We start from the raw sequence: 11,257 nt of genomic DNA, 5'->3' as shown, positions 1-11,257 counted from the left end.
GGTCCTGGAGGGTCGGTGTCCTGCAGAGTTTAGCTCCAACCCTAATTAAACACACCTGAACCAGCTAATCAAGCTCTTACTAGGCATAGAAACTTCCAGTCAGGTGTGTTGAGGCAAGTTGGAGCTAAACTCTGCAGGACACCGGCCCTCCAGGACCAAGTTTGGACAGCCCTGATCTAAATGGTCATTTTTTCAGCTTTGTGTTAAATACAGCCATTGCTTTTCTCTGTGTACGGATATGAGGTGACACGCACGGGGAAATAATGTGGCTGCTGTGTATGCGATTTCACGCGAAAGCCATCCCGACAACTCTAAAATATAAATCATTTTAAATTATCATAGGTATATCAAAGACAGTTTGGAAGATTTGGATTTTTTTTTTCTGTTTTGCACCTTCTTATTAATAACAATGCGTTATTAAAAAAAAGTTTAAACTGTAATTTCTGCTTTTAACTCCTTGGCAATGTCTTGTCCCATAGACTTTCATTATTTAAAGCAATAGCCTACAATTTTGATTTTTAAAATTTTTTTTTACAAACAAATCGATTACATTCTGTGGTATATGACAGCATGTTGGCTTGGTTTCAAACAGCACTGTATTCCTGTCAGAAATTAATAGATAAAGTTATTACAAGGTGTTTTACCCGTCCAATCAGTGATTAGCATTGTAAGAAACTCATCTCCGTGCTGACGGGCCCTGGAGACTCTTCAGACATCAAAACAAATGTTCATTAAAACAGCCTTAATGAAGTCTGTGTTAATACACACCCCAGTGTACCAGAAGATCTGGATCAATCTTCTATTCAGAGGAGTTAAGTTTTTAACTGAATCTTTCCTCTCTCGCCAAACATCAAAACTTAAGTAATTGAGTCGCACGGCCAGAAAATCAAGAGCATCGCCATCAAACGTAATATTTCGCTGAGTATATAATAACTTTTTCCTCGTTTAAGTCTTCATATATGGCTTTTTACCTCATTAAATTACAGGTTGTTTTTTCAGCCATTTTATCATCTACCAGTCTAAGTCAGATCATACTTTTAGGTATGGACGTCTGGACAGTGTGGGAGATGCATGGGAGCATCTTCATCTGTTTGCAGTGTGCCTCTATATTTGCTTTCTGAGCTTGGTGTGTTGACCCACCGCTACTGTGAGCTGAAACACACCGCGGCACCATCCACGGCCTTGTGCTCCACATTCCTGAAACTCCTCCAAATCACACACACACACACACACTGCAGCATGTGTCTGCAGTCCCGCTTTTGGCTGGCAGCTCTGGCTCTTTGGGGCCTCACTGTGATAGTGACAGCTCATGTTTATGCATGATGTGGAGCTCCCCAGCGCTGAAGCGGAGCACTGATGAAGTCATGCAAGCCTGGTGATGTGCTGTGCCTGGTGCTGCGACCGAGCGTGTCCTCTCGTCAAGGACTGCGAGCACACGGGAATAAAGCCCAGAATGAGGAGCCACATTAAAGAAGACAGTTCAAATCAGCAGCTGTCAGCGCAACGTCACCATACGGCCAATAACAAACTCATTTGAGAGCTGATGTGGTTAGCATTTAAACCGAAACAGCCACTACTGATCAAAATATTAATAGAACAGAACACTGATCACGTGCAATATGGCTAGCACATATTTTATATGGGTTACTTTCTTTTTCTGAAGGAAATCTGAGGAGGAATTAACTAAAATGTTTCAAAAATTCTCTTTCAAATAAAATTCAGCTTTTTTTCACCTGTTTTATCATCTAGCACAGGGGTGTCAAACTTAATTCCTGGAGGGCCGCAGGTAGTTCCAACCCTGCTCCAACACACATACCATGTAGTTTTCAAATAAGCCTGAAGGACTTGATTATCTGTATCAGGTGCATTTAATTAGGGTTGAAGCTAAACTCTGCAGGGCTGTGGCCCTCCAGGAACGGAGTTTGACACCCCTGATCTAGCAGGTCAAAAATTTTCAAAAAAAAAAAAAAAAAACCTGAATCATTTATGTCTGGAGCACAATCGATATTTTAGACAATTTCCGCCACATAAGAAAAAATGAGGATCTTTGAATCCCTCGGTTCCGCAGTCCGTTTTTTTGCGTGGCGCTCCAAAACCTAAGTCCACAAAATGACGCGCTCGCCGAAATCGCGACGGCACGTTAAAACGCCATCCCGTCTCTGCTCGACCTCCGGAGTCGTGGACAAATCCCGACGGCGACCGGGGACGAGGTGCCTTTCCTGGCCCGCCCCGGCACCTCAGAGACGGTGGATGTTTGGCCCGAGCCCCCCTTTCGCACTTAGTCGACTTTGTTCCTTAGCCAAATTCCTCCAGGGTCTCCGCCCTGACGAGCGAGGCCGAAGAGGGCGAGGGCGCGCCGGATAGGCGTCTCACCGAAGAGGCCCTGGAGGTTGTCGGGTGCTTGGGCCCCGCATTGCTCGAAAAGGCCCCTGGAGCTCAGTGTTCATCGTTACGGAGAACCAGAGTAGGGGGCGTTGAGGTAGTGTCAACCCCGCCAGGGTGTCGGGTACTTGGGCCCCGCATTGCTCGAAAAGGCCCCTGGAGCTCAGTGTTCATCGTTACGGAGAACCAGAGTAGGGGGCGTTGAGGTAGTGTCAACCCCGCCAGGGTGTCGGGTACTTGGGCCCAGCATCGCTCGAAAGCCCCTTGAGGGGCTATGTCTCGTAATTCTAAGTCATATAATTATGAGATATAGGTCATAATTATCATATTATACAGCAAGTCATAATTATGACAAAAATTCATAATTGACAAAAATGTGCAATTATGAGATAAAAAGTCAATTATGACAAAAATGACATGTCATAAGTATGACTTTTTATATCATAATTTAGACTTTTAATGCCATTTATCTCAATTATGACGTGTCATTTTGTGACTTTTTTCATAAATTATTCATAATTTATGAAATTCATAAAAAAAAGTCATATTATGACTTCTTTGTTATAATTTTCACATTTTTTATCTCAATCTTTGTTTTGTTTTGGCCTAATGGTTAGAGAGTCAGACTTGTAACCCAAAGGTCACGGGTTCGAGTCTTGGTACCGGCAGGGATTGTAGGTGGGGGAAGTGAATGTACAGCACCGAACCCCCAACTGCTCACCGGGCACCACAGCATTGGCTGCCCACTGCTCCGTGTGTGTGTTCACGGTGTGTGTGTGTTCACTGCTGTGTGAGTTCACTTGGATGGGTTAAATGCAGAGCACACATTCAGAGTATGGGACACCATACTTGGCTACACGTCGCTTTACTTTGTATCTTAATTTCTACTTTCTACTGTCTCATTATGACTTAGCATGCCAATTTTATCTTTTTATTCCCAATTTAATTCTATCTCATAATTTAGATTTTTTATGTCATAATTGACACTTTTTTTTGGACTATCTAATCTCAGTTAAGACTTAGTATGTCAATCATGACTTATAATTATGGCTTCATATCTCATAATTTAAACTTTTTTTAAAAAACAATCTCATAGTTAGGATTTTATACCCCATTTTGACTTTTTATCTCATATCACTTCAAATGTCATAAATTAAACTTTTATATCTCAAAATTTAATCTGTTTGTCATAATTATGAATTTTTGTCATTACACATAAAAATGGCTTTTATGTCATAAATATGATTTACCAAAACATGCTTTTTTTTGTCTTATGTGGCGGAAACGGGCTTCCAAAAGATGACGCACACGCTGAACTTTAGTGTTAGAAGTTTGTTCAGATCACTAAGTGTAAGTATGAGCAATAGCATTCATTAAACTAGCAATAATTTGCATGTCTAAGTCCTTCCCAGTGCACTTCAGTTCACACTGATTTCAGGCAGTCACCGTTTCACTGGCAGCCCTCATTATGAATCTGCTCTTCTGAGAGGAGCAATTTTGTGGAACAAATGACTAACAAAATGAACATTTAAAGATGAAGTGTGTATGTATGTGTGTGTGAGAGAGATGTCAGTGGGTGCGGCTGGCTAATCAGAGCCTGCATCTGCACACAGACTTCTTCATTAGAAGTAATTACACCACTATAATGGGAAGCAAGCGAGTACGTGAGCGAGAAAAAGATCAGACCAAGTATATGTGCTCCGCTTAACAATGACAAAAACTACTGGAGTCAGTGTTTGTGTTTACTGTATGAATAATTTGCTGCTCAGGATGTTTTAGTGAAACATGGCCATGTTGTCTGAATTCACAATAAATCTACATCCTGTCCTGTCACAAGTGTATATGAATGTGTACTTGCAGCCTAAAGTCTGTCCCGATTTGCAGCTTATTCTGTCCACAATTAAGTCTTAGTTTGTTTTACTTTAACATTTTACTGCCATTGGTAACACTTTAACCATTTACAGGTGGTTTATCTTAATGAGATAGCACATGGGTCTCTGCGAACACTTGCACAGAAAACAGGAAAACAGGAAAAAAGGCAAAAACCAAAACAGAATATATTCTAGAAGACATTTGATGTCACTAACCTGGCAAACTTTGGCAAATCCAGCGATTAGTTCTTCTTCAAAAGCGCTTGCAGTATCAAATGACAATTAAATGGTGTATTCCAACACACTTGACCTGTGGTGCAGATCGAATCCACCGCTGGGACGTTCGCACATCTCTGTCACTGTCAACCTCTTCAGACTCCAATCGCAAGAGCCAGTCCAGCCCATTGATGTTTAAGTGCTTGAACAGGGTTACTGTCAGAGATAACAGACAGAGAGGGAGAGCAAGGTTAAGCAGAACAGAATGGATAAAGAGCCAAAAAAGAACAAAAAGGATTTACTCCCTCTGATGGGCCGACAAGAGGAGATAAATAATTTTCAGTTCAGGGTTTTCATTCTTCTTTGCTTCTCTTGAGACAATCTCTGTTTATGCAACACTATCTCTCTTTCTCTCTCTGTGTTTGTCTTTCTTTCTGTCCAGGTCTAATTGTGGAACACATAATAAAAGGAACAATAGCTCTCTCTCTCTCTCTCTCTCTCTCTCTCTATATATATATATTCCCAAACGTTTGGGGTCAGTAAAACTGATTAATGTTTTTGAATGGTCTCTTAAGCTCACCAAAGCTGCATTTATTTGACCAAAAACAGCGTACACTAAATTTGGGGTCAGTGAGTGATTTTTTAAATATTTTTGAAAGAAGTCTTTTCTGCTCACTGCTTTACTGTCACTTTTGAGCAATTTAATGATATAACTATTATAAACTTACAAATTAATAATGCAAAAAAAAAAATTTTTTTATTACTACATACAGTATGTGGTAATAAACATCATATTAGCACAGGCCTACAATCATCACAACCCAATAAAAGTCCCAGGATAGGATCCTGACCGTCTTTTCTTGAGGATCAAACATTTAAAACCCCTCAGGCCAAGAACCCACATTATATTCATTTAAATATAAATTAAATAATTACTCATTTAAATGTAATTAACAAGGCCACATAAATCCAGCGGATGATAGCGGTGTTTTTCACCTGCTGAAAATTCATAAACTAGCTCGCTAATTAAGACCGTGACCTACATTGGCAAACAAGATCAGCCACAAACACTCATTTCCTGGTGGAAATGGCCAAGATGATGCTCACAGATACCCCAGCGAACTGATTGCATTATCAATGATACTAATACCACGAGAAAGAGGATATCCGTGAGTGATCTGTGACCTGCTTGCATGCCATGTTTAGCACAATAGCAAATTTATTGAAACGATTACAAACAAATGCAAAAGTCGCATTCATTAGCGATTACCCATAAATGAACTGCTGGTGAATCTTAATGAGGATGTTGAGATATCGGGGGTCTTTCAGTCACATATTGCTAATCTTCTCTTGCGTGATTACTCACATCGATTCCACGCAAACAACAGGCCGAGATATGATCGTAAACAAGGACCACCGGACAGGTGATGGATGTGAAAATAATCGGTAGAGATGAGACAGGGATTCAACACGATGTTAGTCCATGTGCTCTCAGAGAGAGAGAGAGAAAATGAGCCAAAGGTAATAAAACTTAGTTGGCTGTTATTTTGAAGTCATATATTCCAGTTATATGTAAACGCTGATGCTGGACAGGATGCGTCAACAGCGTGTTTAATACCCAGATGATGAAGCACAGACACCCATGATAGAAGTGTTTTCATAGTGCGCACTCATTCACTTAAATCATCTGGAGTCAAACTGTTTCTGCTAACAGTCACGTAGCGAGTGTTTCTGAATATGTGCAAACATGCAGCAAGAATGCATTTTAAAGGAATACACTCTTAAAAATAAAGGTTCTCTATTGGTGTCGATGGTTCCATGAAGAACTTTTAACATCCATGGAACCTTTCCATTCCACAAAAGGTTCTTCACACACACACACACACATACACACACACACACATATATATAAAGGTTATTTTATAAACTAAAAACCAAAAATGGTTTCATCTATTGCACGTTGCGTCACTGTGGAAACCCCCTTTTGGAGACTGCAGTTCACCTAAAAATTAAAATTGTCACCATTTACAAATCCATGACTTACTTTCTTTTGTGAAACACTGAAAGATGTTGTTTCACAAAAAGCTCCTGCTGTACTTTTGCATGCAACACAATATTTATACTATCAAACTCCAAAAAGGCTGTATAAGCACCATGAAGTACCATAAAAATATGACTGTGCACTATATTCCAAGTCAACATGAAGTTAAAATTCAGTCTTTTTACTTTCTAACTACACATTCCTGGTCATACTGTGAACAACTGTGCACATTCCAAAGAAAAATGTCCAAACAATTCTTAATAGGTAAAATTAAAAAAGAATAGTTCACCCAAAAATGAAAATTTGCATAAAATGTATGCACTCTCAGGTGAACCGTCGTTTCTGGCCAAAATATGAGTCCATAATCCATAATAACGCTTCCTCCAGTGAAAAAGTCCATCACCTGTTGTCCTCACACATCAAAATGCACCCACATATTTGTTTAGAACTGTATGGGCTTGTAAACGGTGCTTGATTCAGCACCGTTTGATTCAGTGCTCCTGATTCAGATGAGACAGCTTTTTTACTGGAGGACTGAAGGGTTTACAACCATTCCTTTCACTTCTGATGTGAGACGTTTCTGCAAAACTATTTACTCACTGCTTGGTCTGCTGTTTGTTGCTTTCATGGTTCAGTCAGGCCTTCAGTAAAGGGCGCTTGTATTTTCCAGCCATATACAGTCATGAAATGGTGCGAAGCCAGGCGAGGGTCATTAGTAGTGGGCCAGCAATGATCAAATGGTTTTGTGTGTGGAGGTTATTAATGTGGCTCCGTGAACACATTGGCAGCTGCGACAGACATCTGTGAGTTAATGAAAACTTCACAACGCCACTAAGGTGACCACTGAAGGGGGAAAAGAACTGAAGAAAAGGCAAGAAATTAAAGAATGGATCATGCTGGAAGGGAATAGGATGGAAACTTATAATGATGCAGCTGGAATGGAATGAAATTGATCTGGATGGAACGAATCAGAATGGAATGGAATGGAAATGGGCTTGGAATGGAGAATACAAAGAAATCAGTAACACTTTACAATCTGGTTCAATTCATTAACATTAGTTAATGCATTAGGCATCATGAACCAACAATCAATCACAATTACAGCATTTAATCTAGGTTAATGCTAATTTATAATTATACTATAGTTAAATCACGTTTGTTTATTATACATGAACTAATGTTAATCTATTCAACTATGTAAAACTATATAAATCAATATTTATATAAATAAATGTTAAATAAACAGTATCTGTTGTTAATTCATGTTTGTTCATTATACATGAAATGATGTTACTCTATATACAACTCATTAAACTATTAAAATTAACTTGTATTTTATTTTGACTATTGCATTAACACCTTTATAGTTATAAGCATCTAATGATTATTTATTTATTTTTGTTTGTTTCAAACAGCATAAATAAAAATACACAGTGTGTATATAAATCTAAATATACATCTGCATATACAATTATTTGGTTCAAAAAGCTGGAAAAAATTTGTTAAAAATAAAAAATAATTTCAATATATAAACAAACAAACAAAAATCATGTTTGTTTCTTACACGACAAATTAAGTTAATCTATACAACTTGAAATATTAAAAATGTATTACCATTTGCAGAAATTAACATTTCATTTTTCATCTACTGCATTAGCGTTAACGTAATTGCATCAAGAAACGTTAACATAATTGTATTAGTTAATGTTGATGTAATTGCATTAACTAACACATCAAAAGACTGTCATTTTTGATGACCCACTTTAACAGCCTGCGTCTCTTTTTTCACACTAAACCCATGGATGTGCATATCGGCGTTCAAAAGTACATTTTTCTCGGGCAGACACGCCGCACTCTTATGCACTCAGATTGATTACGTTCTCGGCAGCGTTTATGGGCTCTGTCCAAGCCTGCGAATGAATCAGGGGCCGTGAACAACCATTTAACACTGACTCACTGCCTCCTCGTGGAGGAAGACTCACAGTTAAAGGACACCGCCGGTGGGACCATCTCCTTCCTGCTAAGATCTGCTGAAATGAAAAGAGGAAAGACATGTTAACTAGACCCTGTTGATGCTGGTGTCACCACTGCCAGGTTTCTAACCTGGGGTGCGTTTCCCAAAAGCAACTATAGTCGCAAGTTCTGTCGTTACCAATAGAGTTCAGTGGAACTAATGACCATAGTTAGCGAACAATGCTTTTGGGAAACCCACCCGTGAAGGCTTCCTTCAACAAGACAGACAGCCAGATCAAAATTAGAGAACATAGTATCTGTAAATACTTTTTTTTAATTTTTTTTATCAGTTTTGCAGTGGGACTGGGACATTGCAGTGACCTTGAACTTTAGGAAATTGTAGGTTGCTGTAATTTTAATCTCCACATATATATACAATTTGCGTTTTTTTCACTTTTTGTCTAGTTGAAATATCTAAAAATCCTTAAAACAAGATAAATTTACTGATACAGCACTGCATTAGATATTATGACTTGTGTTTTACACAATGTATCTTTATTATGGGTGCATTTTATCTGAACTGTAAACAAGCTAAAAATGTCAGTGATCAGTTTTGCAGTGGGACTGGGACATTGCAGTGACCTTGAACTTTAGGAAATTGTAGGTTGCTGTAATTTTAATCTCCACATATATATACAATTAGCGTTTTTTTCACTTTTTGTCTAGATGAAATATCAAAAAATCCTTAAAACAAGATAAATTTACTGATACAGCACTGCATTAGATATTATGACTTGTGTTTTAGACAATGTATCTTTATTATGGGTGCATTTTATCTGAACTGTAAACAAGCTAAAAATGTCAGTGAAATAAATCTGCCACTACAGTAAGACACTCACATATTCAAAAATCAATAAAAAAAATCAATGCAGTGTTGCAAAAATGTATTTTGTTTTAAGGATTTTTAGATATTCTAACTGGGAATACAGTTTTTTGCAGTGTTGATTTTGCAAAGTGTGATGACTAACTAATAAATTGGACTCTTTCATTTATGAGGAGAATTGGTTTATGAGGAAAATGTTTCCATCGATGAAGAGATGCCGTTGGACACAACAAGGATGCTCAGAACAGTAATTTGCAATGATGCCACAGAAACCGTATTGATTAAGTACTTAAAGGATTGCTTTCAGTATTGACTCCCAGGAGAAGAACATGTTTGTTATTGCCCTTTAAAGAAACGGCAAATTAAATTTAGCCACAAACAGTTTATCAGTGTAAAGTGACCTAGGACACCTGAATTTCCTGTTTAAGTGTCTGTAAAATAATTGACAGACTATAGATGCTCTCAGAGAGGGAAAAAATGAATGCAAATGGAGCATGCAGGCAAACAAGCACTGCAGAACTGCAGTGCGCGCATGTGTGTGTGTGTGAACAGATTGAGTAAATGTGTGTTCTGCTGTTTTCCTGCCACAGCAGACACACACGGGCTGCTCTTCATGTTTAGAATGCTAATGCCGCTCTGAAACAGTAAAGGGCACCGCGGCATTAATCACGGCTTCTCTCCACCCTCCGCGCTAACACCTGCTCTGCAGCGAGCGTGGTACCTGCTGCAGCCGCCTCCACCTGCTGAGAGCCGAGGACAGCAGAAACCAGACCACTCACACCTGCCCTGCCAAAAAGAAGAAAAACCAGACTGATATCCAATATAAAGTGATAGTTGCATTGCTAGAGCTAATTAAAGGCATCAACAACACTGCATAAATGGAATAGAAAATATGAAATAATTGTGAATTTAGTGAATTGTTATGCATAAAACATGAGTCTGCCAAAGAAACACAACCAAACAGACTTGTTTTCAAGATATAGTCAGACAAATCTTGATGTAGTTTGGCTGTTCAGGTAAATTTAGCATGTTTTAAGGAAGTACAGATGTTTTATTGGCAAGCAAGACAAAGAGACTTAAGAGGTTTAAGGCTTTTCTAGTTTCCATGATGCATTTTATAATATTCACAATGCATTTTTTGTCTTTATAGTTGTCATATGTTAATTATTTATTTTGTTTCAAAATGCAGAGATTAAAATTATATATAACATTTTATACAACAGTTCTTTCAGGTCCTCGAATCTGATTGGCAGAGAGGAGTGCGATATTCTAGTAATATCGGAACTCCAACCGTTTCACCGATTTTTATAAATTCAATTCAATTGAATTCAATTCAAGTTTATCTGTATAGCGCTTTTCACGATGCAAATCGTTGCAAAGCAGCTTTACAGAAAATTAAAGTTTCTACATTATATTTAGTGATAGCTTATCAGTGGTGACTATCTCAAGTTGATGTCCATATGAAATGTACGGTAAAAATCAAGCAGTTAGTTAATGTCATGTAATCAAACAGACGGTGAACATGTTCATGTTTATGTTGTTTCAGGGTTGGCATCATCTCTTCTCAGGTGTTCGAACATCTCAGGTCTTTGCAAGGGCTGGATCCAGACTGAAGCTTGTGTAATTCCTAGGCAGAAACAGAGAAGGAAATAGAGAAAAAACCTTAACATTAATAAAAAATAACTTTAATTAAACTATTGTTTCTTATATTGTCATTGTACTGGAGACAGTCAGATAATTAAAATATTATCTGGAAAAAAGAATGCAAAAACGACAGTAATAATATTAAATAATAATTTTTTAAGATAATTTTTTACAGCCATAAAAAGCATTTCTTATCTTTTTTTCCTCTTATTTTCTGAAGACCACATAGCTGTTAAAAAAAAAAAAAAACTGGACAATTGAAGTCTT

Source organism: Sinocyclocheilus rhinocerous, unplaced genomic scaffold (genome assembly GCF_001515625.1).
Source record: "Sinocyclocheilus rhinocerous isolate Xijiao unplaced genomic scaffold, SAMN03320098_v1.1 scaffold561, whole genome shotgun sequence".
Classification (NCBI taxonomy): Eukaryota; Metazoa; Chordata; class Actinopteri; order Cypriniformes; family Cyprinidae; genus Sinocyclocheilus; species Sinocyclocheilus rhinocerous.
Note: the sequence above shows the minus strand (reverse complement) of the source record.